General features: G+C 42.6%; 1 protein-coding gene and 4 long non-coding RNA genes across 9 annotated transcripts in view; 4 read left to right on the top strand and 1 right to left on the bottom strand.

The window, feature by feature from the left end:
• The window catches only part of LOC117962063, a 4078-nt gene extending 230 nt beyond the window's left edge, over positions 1-3848 (top strand). Inside the window, exons 2-3 of the long non-coding RNA XR_004660560.1 lie at positions 2689-2691; positions 3839-3848. This is a non-coding gene — a long non-coding RNA (uncharacterized LOC117962063). The remainder of the gene's footprint in view (positions 1-2688; positions 2692-3838) is intronic.
• The window catches only part of LOC117962060, an 11559-nt gene extending 2850 nt beyond the window's left edge, over positions 1-8709 (top strand). For both annotated transcript variants that reach the window (XR_004660556.1, XR_004660555.1), the window contains exons 3-4: positions 8483-8538; positions 8676-8709. This is a non-coding gene — a long non-coding RNA (uncharacterized LOC117962060). The remainder of the gene's footprint in view (positions 1-8482; positions 8539-8675) is intronic.
• Positions 1-10981, bottom strand: part of LOC117962052 — a 68168-nt gene that overhangs the window by 43348 nt on the left and 13839 nt on the right. The window lies entirely within an intron of this gene.
• LOC117962065 overlaps positions 1-10981 on the top strand; it is a 19807-nt gene that overhangs the window by 3137 nt on the left and 5689 nt on the right. The gene's annotated exons all lie outside the window — the stretch shown is intronic.
• Positions 7-1080, top strand: LOC117962061. 2 transcript variants are annotated; one of them, XR_004660557.1, is made up of 2 exons: positions 7-297; positions 433-1080. It is a non-coding gene; the product is annotated as an uncharacterized LOC117962061 (long non-coding RNA). The 2 variants fall into 2 exon arrangements; XR_004660558.1 differs by having other exon boundaries at positions 436-1080.

Consider the following 10981-nt stretch of genomic DNA (forward strand, 5'->3'; position numbering starts at 1 on the left):
TGGAGTGGACCTTCACCACCAACCCTCACAGCTCCTCCACCTCTCTTAATATCTTCTGTGAACTGGTAACTGTCCTCACAGTCTCATTCCTGTTTCATCTCCATGAAGGAGTCGAGTTCCCAGAGTCTCAGGATGAACAGTTTGCAGGACGAGTCCAGTGGGACAAAGACGTCCTCAGAGAAGGACGACTCAGACTTCATGTGTCCAGACTCAGGACTGAAGACTCTGGAATGTATGTGTGTAAAGTTTTCACAAGTTATGGGAGGAGCTCTGGTAGATGTTGGCTCAATGTCTTAGGTAAGTGGATTCAGGAGAACTGGAATATTTCTGTTTGTACTTAAAAAATAAAAAAGATGCTTATTATTTTAGTCATTTTCACTAAAGCAGGTTTCCTTCCTGTGAATCAGCCACATTATATCTTGTTCTTTACAGCAGCTGCTGATGAACCCAAACCTCAGAGACCAACAGTGAGACCAGAACCAGAGAGTCCACGAAACATCTGGATCTTCTACGTTCAACTGGCAGCAATAACAGTAGTAATAGCAGTTCTACTGATCCTCGGTCTTTGTTTTAAATCTATTAATAATTTCTTTGCTGATAATAAAAGAAATAGCCTTCAGTTTGCAGCTATAAGTGTTTAAATAGAAACGAGTCATCAGGACTAACAGCACTAAGTCTGGAGGACCCTCTTTAAAGAAATTATCAGAGGATAAAGTCCCAGTCATAAAAACATAATCAGACTCCTGGAGTCTCTCCTCCGTCTGTTCTTAGTGTCAGAAAACTATTTGTGATGTAAATGTTGTGTTATATCTTTATATTTTACACAAGGTTCATGTTACTATAGGTGGGAGGTTAAATGAAGTTGACATGTTACATAATGTTTTGTCTTCTTCTAGTTGTGTATTTACTTGCATCCATATATTATGTCATATGTTATCTTCCATGTTACCTGTCTAGGGGCTACTGATGTAAATTAGCATTGATGCTAACTCTGGCATGTTCACATCTGGATGTTCATTAACCAGCTCTGTCCATGTTCAGTTACTATGAATTTAAATTGAGTTATTACACAAGAAATGACTAATATCAGTGTGAATAATGTTTTTGCAGCTTTTGAAACCATCTGATGTGAGACAGATAGTCACCGGTTTATTTAGTCCCAGTTCTACATTTGCTGAGTTGGTATAAATGTGTTTTATGAGCTGGTCCAACACTACTGAGTTGATGCTCCTGATATCAGATCCAAACCCTGGTTTTCTGTCCTTATGCAGCTGTGAAACCCACACCAGGAGAACCAGGAGTCATCACTGGAACAAAGATCAATACTGTGGTGTTTGTAGTTTTACACATTTGAAGCCTTTTTATGTGTGTGACATGTAAGTTAAGGTTGTAATAGATGATAATGGTTCTTTAAAATAATATGTGTTTGGTATTTTTACGCTTGTTATCTATAATTTATTGGGCAATAAAGACATTTTGTCAACAAAATGTTTTTCTGAACATCAATGACATTCAAAACAGTGATAACTGAAACAGATATGTACTGCAAACAGACCTAAGTACTACACATATAACATCTGCACCACCATAGTTAACATAAAATAACTATTAAATATATGAATGCGTAATATGTCACTGTTGTCAAAACCAACGCAATTGACATATAGACAGGGGCCGCATCTTGGAAGTTTGTGATCAATACTGGATGGTGATGGAACCAAGTGGTGTCCCATTTCCTAGCCCTCACCCCTTGGTTTGTATGTATTGTTGTATTGTTTGTCATGTAGATCATTCTGTGACTGATATGTTTGCGTTCCATATGGACACCTAGGGACAACGTACCTCCAGGGAGTGCGCATGCGCAGTGCGTTACAAGTTCAGTAGGTGTAGAGCTCCCATCATGTTATCTGTATGGTCTGTTCAGTAAGTTCAGTATTTCCAACAGAGGTTTATAAAATAAACCCATCCGGCTTGGATATAAACCATGGACTCCTCAATCATTTCAACATGGTGTCAGAAGTTGAAACGGATCTCTCGCCTGTGAGCTTCACGTTATTTGTTCTGTCCCCAGCGGAGAGGGCCACATTGCTACAAACGCTGAGTTAACATTGCAACTAACCGGTCGCAGGCCGGACCCCCTTCAGTTTCGACGGGAACCTTGCAGAGAATTGGCGTATTTTTGAACAAGAATATGATATCTTCATAGCAGCAGCACACTGACAAGCCTGCCAAAACACAGGCATACATCCTCCTCAATCCCGCAGGAGCAGAGGCCATCGAACGGGAGCGTTCATTTGTTTACGCGGCAGAGGTCAGAGCGCCAGGTGAAGATGGAGCCGTTGTTGTTCCAGCTGAGACCAGAGAAGACCCCGATTCCCTGAAACGGAAATTTCGGGAAGTATGTACCCCTCAACAGAACAAAACTATGGACAGGCACAAATTCCATTCACGAAATCAAAATCAAGGTGAGACTTTCGAATCCTACATCAGTGACTTGAGGATCAAAGCTAACGGCTGTCACTTTGGAAACCTGACAGATGAACTAATTTGCGACAGAATAGTGTGTGGCATCAGGAGTGACAGTATAAGAAAAGCTTTGCTACGCGACAGCGAACTAACCCTAACTAAAGCCAAACTAGCCAAGCCCCAAACACCCGCCACTGTTAACGCAATTCAGCCAAATTCCAGTGGGTGGCACCAGAGGTCATGGTATAAACCCCCAGCTGGAAAATACGAGACAAAACCTGTCATAAACTGTAGCAATTGTGGAAGCAGCCATGCTGCACAGAGAGACAAATGTCCCACTTTTGGCCAGCAACGTCACAACTGTAAGAGATTTAACCATTATAGAAAATGCTGCAGGTCCATGTCACATAACCAGAGTCATGAAAAGAAAGGCTACGCAATGCAAAAAGACTACAGAAAACAGGTTCACCAGTTAGAGCCATAAAGGAGTGATAATGATAGTGATGACGCTTACTGTGTGGATGGACAGGACGAAGGATTTGTTACACTGTACGTCCACAACAAGCCCCTAGAAATTAAGGTAGACACAGGTGCAAAGTGTAACGTAATGTCATAAGATGCCTTCCAACAGCTTGCTGACGGCGCGCGACCAGTGAAATACAACAGAGACATCAACTTAGTGGCTTATGGAGGCAGCAAAATAGAGACTACAGGAATGGTCACACTTCCTTGTTGTTTAGATGGACAGCAACACACACTACCCTTTTTCTTGGTAGACTGGGATGTAGCTCCACTACTGGGATTTTGTGTGTGTGTGCGCTTAGGAATTGTCACAATGAGCCCACACGTTCATCAAATTGACACAGAGAACAACGCCAACTTCACCAAACAGATCCTTGCACAATACAAAGATGTATTCAGTGACGAGCTTGGACAACTCCCTATCACATACTCCATGACACTGGATCCAACTGTACAGCCGGTAGTACGTCCAGCACACCGCATCCCTGTGGCCATGCAGACACGAGTCAAGGCTGAGCTTGACAGTATGCAGCAGAAAGGTGTCATAACCACAGTTTCTGAACCTACGGACTGGGTTTCGTCCATGGTAGCGACACACAAAAAGGAGATCAGGCTGTGCATCAATCCAAAAGACCTCAACACTGCCCCTGAAGAGACCCCACTATCCAATGCGCAGTGTCGAGGAAGTTGCCACCCAGAGGTCGGGTGCTACGGTGTTCTCTGTGCTAGACGCAAAGAGCTCTATCTGGTAAATAAAGCTTGATCGCAAGTCATCAATGCTGACCACATTCAGCACGCCTTTCGGGCGCTACAGATTCATTCGCATGCCATTTGGCATATGCTCAGCAAGTGAGGTTTTCCAACGCTCAATGGAACAGCTGTTTGCAGGATATTCGTGTGCTCTAATAGTGGACAACATCATCATAGGAGGTCGGGATGACACGGAACACGACTCCAACCTAAAGAAAGTGCTTGACCGGGCCCGACAAATAAACCTCAGACTGAACTGTCTCAAATGCAAATTCCGCCTGGACCAAGTATGCTACGTGGGTCACATATTTACAAAAGAAGGCCTCAAGGCTGACCCCGCCAAGATCGTGGCAATCACGAACATGCCAGTCCCTCAAGATGTCAAATCATGCTTATCCAGTTCGCCGCTCTTGCCATACTACGACGTGAGAAAACCAGTTACACTGACCTGTGATGCGTCATGTTACGGACTTGGGGCTGCATGTCTACAGGAGAAGGGACCAGTTGCCTACGCGTCTCGCACGGACACTGAAACCCGATATGCTCAAATTGAAAAGGAGCTGTTGGCAGTGGTGTTTGCATGCACCAAATTCAAGGATTACGTGTATGGGAAGCCCACGGTCATTGAAACCGACCACCAACCCCTTGTAACAATCCTAAAGAAGCCTATCCACACTGCTCCTGCCCGACTGCAAAGGATGTTACTACAGATACAGGCCTATGACATCACCCTGGTCTACAAGAAGGGTAAGCACATGTACCTAGCCGACACCCTATCACGAGCTCCAAATAAAACTGTCCAACAAAGCCCAGTCACACACACATTCGAGGTGATGTCTGTCAGCTACATCTCAACTAACAGACTAGAGGAGCTTCGCACCCACACTGCACAAGATCAGGTGCTACAGACTCTTGGGACAGCTATTCAACGCGGATGGCCTGACAAAGAACGCAGCGTTCATCCCTTCATCCGTTCGTTCTTTCCTTACAGGGATGAGCTGATAGTGGAGGATGGAATAGTTGTCAAGGGCCACAGAGCACTTATTCCCCATTCTCTCCGCCGAGAATACATCAGTATTGTTCACAGAGGTCACCCAGGCTTAGAGTCAACCAGGCTCCGTCTGCAACAGCACCAGACCACATCTGCAGAAGGAACCTTTGCAGCCGCATCCAGTTCCGGCCGTACCATGGTCCACAGTTGCTGCCGATATGTTTGAGTGGTGGCATTGCCAACAGTATCAGGTGCTGGTAGACTCGTACTCAGGTTGGTACGAAATTGATCTCCTCCGTGATGCAACTTCAGCAGCTGTGATCAAAAAGCTGAAAAGACATTTCTCCATCCACGGAACGCCTCACACCCTCATCATGGATAATGCAAGGCAATACACGAGCCAACGCTTCAAAGATTTTGCAGAGCAGTGGGACTTTAAACATGTCACAAGCAGCCCGGAGTATTCTCAGTCAAACGGACTGGCAGAAAGAGCAGTCCGCAGTGCAAAACTACTGATGGAAAAATCTCACAAAGATGGGACTGACATTTTCCTCAATCTGCTGAACATCAGAAACATTGCCCGCGACAAGGAATTGGTCTCGCCCGCAGAACGTCTAATGTCACGGCAGACATGCTCAACTCTTCCCGTCAGCACCAGACTGGAGCCAGCCCCAAAAAACACAAAGCAGATCACTGCCCAACTCCAAAATAAGAGGCTCATTCAAAAGCGATACTACGATGCATCAAGCCGCCCACTGCAGCCGCTTGCAGAGGGACAAGTTGTCAGGATGCAGACCATCAAGGGACACGACCGGTTAGGTACAGTGAAGGAAGTGTGCAAGGAACCGTGTTCATACATTATCGAGTCCAATGGAGGGCCCTACAGGACAAATTGCCGCCACATCCTCCCTGTCGCTGAGCCACCACCACAACAGGGCGATCCTGCAGACTTTGATTGACAGAATGCAAATCCAACTGCACCGGACAGCCCTGCCACCACACCACAAGCATCTCAACTGGCCCAGCCCACCAGTGAGCAGCATACAGTTCGGGGGTTTGGGTGTTTTGTATTTGTTTATCTCACGCTCCACATTATGTGGACACGCCCCTCCTGCTGCTCAAGGTCTTTTCCTGGAACTGAGTTAAAAGTATATCGTTCTCAAAATCAATGATCAGTTATGACAGGAACCCGTAGACATGGATATAGAATATTTCCTCTTTCTTGCAATATCTAATCATTTTATTCATAAAAGGTGCTTATGGGATCATGCTGTAAATGGCAATGCATTCTGGGGGAGCTGTCTTTCTGCAGGTCCCAGACAGACAGACAAACTAGGTCCAAACTAGGAGCAAATCCTAACATAACGGTCATTAAATGCAATTCAGTGTGTACATCAGTATATTTATTGCGTACATTTGTAGTAAAGGGATTACATATCGTCACATTTGGCGGGGACGCTGCCAGTAACATTAAAGGTAACGTTAGGGTTGGAAACATTTTACACACTTATACTACATTTATTACATGTTATTTACTCCCTTTAAACCTATTAATAACATATGGTCTCTGGAAAAGGAGTGAAACAGATCATCATCATGTTGCATAATTTAAAAACAATTACATAAAAAAAGTTATCAATGATTAAAAAAAAATTAAAATACACAATATAGATTCATGATGATAATCATGGACATTGGACGTGACGGCAGCAGTGTCATGGCAACGACTCAGTGAACTATAGGTTCCCTCTGGCCTTTCTACGTAAATAAAAACAATCATGAGCTGCTGTATGAAAAATGTACACTGTTTACTTTCACTTTCACTTCAACAAAGAGCTGCATTCCTCCTCTTAGGGCGAGAGTTGAGTTGAACAGGTAGGACAACATTACTCATCACACACTTCTTGTGTCAAACAAGAAGTATGTATTTCAGAGTAGAGAAATCTGTCTCTCATAACTCAGGAGACATTAAACTTCTCGCTGCTCGCTCTTCTTCAAAACCAGTAAGTAGAAAACTGATTTCATGGTTCCCAGTTTGTTTTTATTGTGTCCATCACCTGTGGGACATTTCTTGTTATTTAGACTGACAAACATGTTAATTTACTCTCAGATTAGAAAATGTGTCAAACTCATTTTATATTTGGTTCTTTAATGAACTATTATTAGAAAACTTCCTCCAGGATTTGATCTTCAGACATACTGGGATCTTCAGTTGATAAATGACAGGACAACGTGTTGTTTTAAACGTTGTTTTGGGCTTTTTTCTCCATGATCGGTTCAATTATCACCAGTGTCAAGTTCATACAACAGTATGACTTGTTTCTCTTTAAGTCTTCAAAGCTCCAATAACAAACATAATTCAAATATATGTTATGTAAACATATGAGTTTCTCCCCATAAAATAATCCCTCAAACTGTTGTCAATATCAAATAAAAATATATAATTGATCATTGTAATAATTTTTAACTATGACACAGCCATCAGAGATGAACCACCACCAGTAGTTTCTGACTGCTGCGTCCTGTGTTGCACGGCCAGTCCGTCTCAGAGACAGCCAGAGGTGGACATGTTGTAGAGACATTACAGGCCGGTCTTTGGTCTGTTATGACTAGAAACAGATGTGCTAGGTATCTGACCCTGTATTTGTGAATGATGTGCAGTGCATTTGTTTGTGTCTGTCAGTTTGTTGTGGGTCAGACTGGTTAAAAGAAGAAAAGAAATAGAAAATGGAAGGAGGTGTTTGGGTTGTTTTCTATCTCTTTATATAAAATCACATAAGGCGACCCCATGCTGGCTCTTCTACCTCTGGTTCTTCACATAGTTAACGTGGACCAGACGCGTAACTAGAGCACGCTGAGGAACTTTAGTGGGAAAAGGCTCTTTATAGGCCGCTGAATGGATTTTAAATGAACATCTCTCTGCTCGCTCTTCTTCAAAACACGTAAGGAGAAAACATATTTAATGATTCCCAGTTTGTTTTTATTACGTCATATATTTTTATTTTACTTTACTATTTATTTTTTTTGGCCGACTTTTTACTTCTACTCCTTACATTTTATCACAAATATTGCTACTCTCTACTCCTTACCGAGGACCGAGGATGATGGGAATGTCTTGCTGCTTGTCTGCTGAATCTCTGGGATCTGTGTTTTCTTCATTTTCAATCCTGTCGCCGTCCGTACTACTATGTGCTAATGTTAGCGCCATCAAGCTGCAATGGTCATGTCATGACTTATCTGCTGTCTTAGTGCGTCAAGTGCAACGTGCAGTATATTCCCATCCAATTAGACTGAATTCTGTATTGATGACAGTAACTCCAGTGAAATGATTGTAAACTTGTAAGTGAGGACTAGATCAGGACTGTATTTAAAGCTGATTCTGGTTTCCAACTTCACCCCAGGTGTGTCTGTTAAAACACGGATGGAGACAACTTCTCTCTTTGTTGATGCAACGTGCAACCTGGCTAACATTTGATGAACACAAACAACACAATCACTAGCTAACTTACTTTAAATGTGAAAGAACTACAGACCAACACAACAACAGGCTTAAATGAACTGACATCAGTTATATAACTTACAGTTTTTATCGACTCACACACACAATCTCAACTGATATCCTCCGAACAGCTAGTCTCTTTTTCTCTCACTTTTTCTCAGTATTTGTACTTTGTTACTTCCTCTCTCTGTCCTGTAATAAGTGAACTCTGAGCTCATGTGTTGGTGTCTCTTCACCTCTGTCTCCTCTCACAGGGAGAAGATGGTCTGCAGCATCCTGCTGCTCATCATCCTGACCTCCTGTGTCTCTGGTTAGTTTCCAGCTTCACTTTATTATCCACTACCACTAAACAAAGAAGGACTAAAGTTTCCACAGAGACATGTGGAGATGGAGTTTAAAGTTGTCAGTGTGTCTACTCCTCACTTTCCCTCTCTGTCTCCTCAACAGGAACATTTGTAGTGAATGTGACCCAGACCTCCTATCAGGCCGAGGAGAACCAGGACATCACACTGGAGTGGACCTTCACCACCAACCCTCACAGCTCCTCCACCTCTCTTTATATCTTCTGTGTACTGTTAACTGATCTCAGACCCTTAGTCCTGTTTCGTCCTGTTACCCGCAGAAACATTGGTACAAATACAGGTTTGCCTCACCTGTTTAAAAATATACAGCTGTGTTAATAACAATTAAAACTGTGGACAATTGTGAGAAGTGTGGACCGGCACTGTGTGGCGGGGCTGCACGGAGAGTGGAGAGTAAGAGGAGAGAGAGTAAGAGGAGAGAGAGAGTAAGAGGAGAGAGAGAGTAAGAGGAGAGAGAGAGTAAGAGGAGAGAGAGAGAGAGAGAGAGAGAGAGAGAGAGAGAGAGAAAGAGTAGAGGAGCGGCCCAAACACAGCCACGGCTTTACAGAAGAAATGGGTCATGTAACGCAAAATCAAACATATCCTAGCTAACATATGAGCTAACAGACACTAACCGGCACTGGTCTCTGCTACACAGACGGGACAAAATGTTGCGTTTACTGGTAAACTGGTAAACCTTGAGACCGACGTATAACCAACTAATCCCTGTTGAATTTTCCTCCCGTTACTCTGTCCTCTGTGACTGTCTCCATCTAGTAACTAAGCTGCTAGAACAACTCTGGCTGGCTCATGATCAGACAGTGGTTTACAGAGCGGTAGATGGGCTTTGCAAAAAAAATAAAAAAAACTCAGCGTTCTATGAAATGATGCATTATAATCAAAAACATTTGATCGTGTGATGTCAAAATCGTGATTAAAATGTGGTTATTGTGCAGCCCTAATTAGTTGTAACATTAATTAAAGCATAAATATATGTTTTAAAGAGTATTAAATCTCTGAGTTATGAAGGAAAATGTAAAACGTTACGGTTGCCTCGGTCTCCTCTAATTATATCATGAATGTGTTTCAGTCATCCCCTTTTACAGGTTGTTTTTGTTCTTTTTTCATGTGTGAGAAACATCAACATTGTTATGGTTACCTGCGGTTATATTAGCTGCCAATGAGAAAAACTATTTTCTTTGTGTCTGTGGTATAAACAGTTGATTATAACTGATTTGCCTCAGTTGTTGCTGATTAAACGTCTTCTGATCTGTAACTTATATTCCCCGGATGGGAATCTTGTTCTCTCTGCTTTATTCTCTTTCTGAACCAAAAGAAACAACAACCCAGCAGAGCTGCTGTCAGTCCCAGTCCCAGTCCCCAGTAGAGACCAATCCATCCCTGACTCTCTGGTTGTGGACTTGTTGTGTCTGATAGACTTGTCTTTGGTGTCTCAGGTTCAGGCCGATCCCTCGCTGCTGTAAAGAGAACAAACATCTGTTATTCATGTGGAGAAAACTATTTCTCTAAAAGAGAAGGAAGTGTAAGGATTGAGGATTTCCACAGTTCTTTCATTCTCAGGTTCATATTTATCTAAAAAGCTGCTGAGTTGGGGATTTGTTGCCCCGACAACAACCCCTCTTAGGTTTTATACAGCATAATCACAACATATCAGAGCCTGAAGTGAGCTGTTGCTCCTATACAACAGTCATCAAGTATGGCATTATGCAAGTAAGTCACATTTTAAATACATTCGTATTCATAAAAAAAAAAAAAAAAATCCCATTATAAAAAATAAACTAGCACAGGCTTTATTTTGCTTAACATTTCATTTTATATATTTATCATACAGGAAAGTTAGAAAAGGTAGCATTACATTACAATATAAAAACTGGCCTGACTCAGTTTCAAAACTGGTTTTCAGAAGGTTCCCGTTCTGCAGAAACATAAAACAGGGTTACAGCACGTCAGGACAGACATTAATACAAGACATAGACGCTAAAGAAAGGCAAATAATACCACTAACTAACTAACTGCTCAAGGCAGCAGTAGTGCAGCAACTACCGTCTCTGCGCGGTAAAATGACTGAAAGGTAAAGCACTAATATTGCTATGATAATATTCTAAATATAGCGTTTGACTTTTAGCTCTGTGTCCTGGCAGTGATTCCCTCCGAGGAACCAGTCAACGTTTTTCTCAAATCTTGCATGTGGTTATTATATCACGACTATGAACCAATCAGATTGCTTGATTTGGGCCACCCCTTTTTAAAATGAGTCAACTTACCAGTGACATTGAGCCAACATCTACGAGAGTTAGTCCCATAACCTGTGAACACATCACACAGGTACGGTCCCGAGTCTTCAGTCCTGAGTCTGGACACATGAAGTCTGAGTCGTCCTTCTCTGAGGAC

This window comes from Etheostoma cragini, chromosome 19 (genome assembly GCF_013103735.1).
Source record: "Etheostoma cragini isolate CJK2018 chromosome 19, CSU_Ecrag_1.0, whole genome shotgun sequence".
NCBI classification, from domain to species: domain Eukaryota; kingdom Metazoa; phylum Chordata; class Actinopteri; order Perciformes; family Percidae; genus Etheostoma; species Etheostoma cragini.